The sequence below is a fragment of the Phytophthora infestans genome, genomic scaffold, assembly GCF_000142945.1.
Source record: "Phytophthora infestans T30-4 supercont1.249 genomic scaffold, whole genome shotgun sequence".
NCBI classification, from domain to species: domain Eukaryota; phylum Oomycota; class Peronosporomycetes; order Peronosporales; family Peronosporaceae; genus Phytophthora; species Phytophthora infestans.
Window position 1 is genome coordinate 79645 of NW_003303510.1, and position 3503 is coordinate 83147.

The following is a 3503-nucleotide window of genomic DNA, read 5'->3' on the forward strand; positions in this document are numbered from 1 at the left end:
CTTTTTAGCTCAATACCAGCGTCTTAGTGGAACGGCTTTACGGGCTCAACAAAAGTGTGGAGTCTGTGGAAAGAAGGCATCGTTGGTTGCTCAGGCCCACGAGGAAGAGACGTACCACGATTGAAAATATTGCATTTTGGCTTGCCAATATTAATACTATTAATATCGTCTTTACTTTGAAAAGTGTGGAAAATAACATCTTACAAAATACTGGTCTGTGAAGTCTACATAAATAATATTACATATCTCTATTTGAGAAGTGTGCAGACCTCTTAGAAAATAAAGTGGTTACTGTGCCCGATTTGCAGTACATACGACAGGTTTTGCGTAGCTAAATGTCAGTAATCAAGTTTCTGCGCAGCTCGCCTGGCTGTTTGCAACCAATCGATGCATTTCGTGCTTGCAGAAATGTTAACCTTACGTCCAATCGCGACGGTGATAGACGGTCTGATCGTGCGACAGATCCAGTCAGTGTCGCAGGTCGGCAGGTATTGCCCAATCAGGGCGCGAGTTAATTGTGTCACGCTTTTGGACATATTTGTAATTTATGCATAGTTAGGTCGAGTCAGAAAGGTAGGCGCGGTCGGTAAGATGGGAGGAAACTGTATTAGACAGGCCAAGTGTAGCCATGCGAACAGGCAGGAAAATACAGCAAGAAAGGAACCGGACGGACTTATTGACAGACGGACGGACACGCTGCAAGGTTAGAAGCGGAGCGACTAGCGCTCTGGGCGCCCGCTCCGCGGACGCTAGGGCATGGTTGGTTGGTGTAGTGTGGGCTGTCCGCCTCCGCTGCGCTACGGCGGATGAAAGAACATTCTGAAATCAAAGCTAAATGTATTATATGCATTACGTGCCCTACCAAGTCCGCGTCCCAAAGATCTCCCTGTACACAATATTGTTGGTGTGTACGTTCCCGTCCTCACCGATGGCCTCTGGATCCACCGCAATCTTGATCGCCTTCCTTGAAGTAACTCTCGACAAAGCCACATACAGCTGGCCATGTGCGAAGACCGGTGATTCCAAGTAGATACCCACGTGGTGGATCGATTGTCCTTGGGCCTTGTTAATTGTCATGGCAAACGCTGGAACCACGGGGAACTGCTTACGCTTGAGTTTGAACGGGAACTCCTTGTCATCGTCCTCACTATAAAAGACGATCCGAGGAATGAACACCTTCGTACCCTTGAACGGCCCGGACATAATGCTGGCCTCTATGCTTCTCTCGCGCAGTGACACAACCCGAAGCCGCGTTCCGTTGCAAAGTCCTGCGTCGCTATTCAGGTTTCTAATCACGATGATAGGTGTTCCAACCTTCAGAACAATCCTGTGCGGAGGGATACCGGAGAAGTTAAGAGAGTTTAAGAACTCCTGCTCAAACATATTTGCATCCGCGACCCCTTCGAGGCTGTCCACCGAGAGATACTCCTTCGTTTCACCCGATAGCCGTTCCGCAACCATGTCGTTGATACGCCGAACACTTGCATTTGTGGGGGCTAGTATGGCTCGCTCAACGAAGTATTCATCGGGTAAATTCTCAGTATCGACGCCCGGGTACACCGCATCTATGAGTGCGTTGACGTTGCGGACTCGTCGGTCTTCTTCAACTTCGTCCAAGTCTCGCTCGTGCTCCTCGTCCGCCGGAGGGAGTAACCTGAAACTTGGTGGAGGCTCCATATCCGCATCTTCTTCATCAGAGGTAATTTGTTGTACCCGTCGTTCTGGGATAATACACATGTCGCGTGGAAGGCATATGTCGCCATCACCGATCTCATGGTTGACTGGATAACGGCCTTCTCCGATTTGAAGTAAAAATTCAGAGAACTCTGCTAGCTCAGCCGCACTGGCCGCGTCTGGGGCGGTGCGGACACGCATGTTCTCGGTCAGCCGCACTTGACGCAAATGCTCCCATAGGGGAGAAGACTTGAAGCAAGCTTGAATCGTCTCCGCACGCGTAGCATCCTTCAGTACAGGTAGAATCTGGCGGTGATCACCGCTGAACACCATTACCTTTCCACCGAACGGCTCCAGCTCGTTCTTCATGATATCCCGAAGCGACCTGTCAACAGCCTCAAAGCAAGCTCGGTTCATCATCGGCGCTTCGTCCCAAATGATCAAACTCGCGCTACGAATCAATTCGGCTTTTTGGCTCTGCCATGAAAGGCTGCACGTCGACGTCTCTGTTAGTTCGAGGGGAATCCGGAACGTTAAATGCGCGGTATGACCTCCAGTTAACAAAGTGGCTGCAATCCTACTCGATGCAACCGCGATGGCAACCTTACGTTGCATCCGAACGTGAGCGAGTATTTGCTCGAGTAGAAACGACTTTCCTGTTCCGCCCGGACCATCCAAAAAGAAAAGCTTCTCCCCTCCAACCGGTCTGCTCACAGCAGCAATAACTTGGTCAAAAATATCCCTCTGGTTGCTGTTCAAGTGGTCTGCCTGCTCCGCAACATGCTCCAGTTCGTTTAGGGGGTAAGCGTCAATCTCTTGCTGGACAACATCAACAGACGCTGAATCCGGGTCGTCTGCTTGAGCGGATACATCGTCGTAATCGGCTAGCAGAGGAAGGCTGTACATGTCGAGGGACTTTTGGTTCGAAACCAAGTAATCAGCCAAATTCTTCAACGCCTTGTACTCCGCCATTCGAAGACGCACCTCCTCTTCGCGTACATTAAGCCGGTCTGCGTCTCTTTCCTCAATGCTTCGTGCATGATCCTCTGACATATCCTTCTTGAACCTATCCCATAGATCTTTGGCATTACCAGGCATCGAGTAAACCAAAATGATGCCGAAGAGTTGGCGTAGCTGGTACGGCATCTTGACCTCGGCGGCTTCGCGTAAGCAATGTATCCACTCGTCGTCATTTTCCAAATACCCAAGCGCCAAAGCGGCTTGCTGATATGTAGGATGTTCCGTACCATCAACCGTTCGAAGATCCGCAAAGGACTTAGGCGAGCGTCGGTTACACAGGAGAAGTCGCAAGTAGAAGCGTTCCGGGTCCTGCGGAGATACGTGTACCAAGCGTCCCAGAGAAGCAACGTACTTCTTGTACGGTTCCCACGTCTTGTGTTCCGTCCACCTGTACTTCCGCGGTACATCCTTGTACAGTAGATTGACCGTAGCTTCTGGGTTACGCGCGCACAGCTTGAAAAACTCCGTCAGCATTGATCTGTCCCCGCGGTAAATCAAGTTGTGAAGCTGGGGGGTCGTCGCTTGGTCGCGATAAGCAACCATGCTCATTCTTTCCAAATGGATGGGTAGCGTCAGGACAGAATGTGTTGATCCTTGTGTTGGATGCATGAATAGCCGCATGCAAGCTTCTACCGGAGAAATATACCTCCCAAGGAGATACTGAAGAATTTCGTTCGCCCGAGTCGCACGCGATCATTTCTTCAGTAAAAACGCGGATCGATGCACGAAGTCTGTCTGATACAGCACAGCGTCTCGTAGTGACGTGTGTCGTCTGAGTCTCGAGTTGACAGTAGTCGAGGGATCAACGG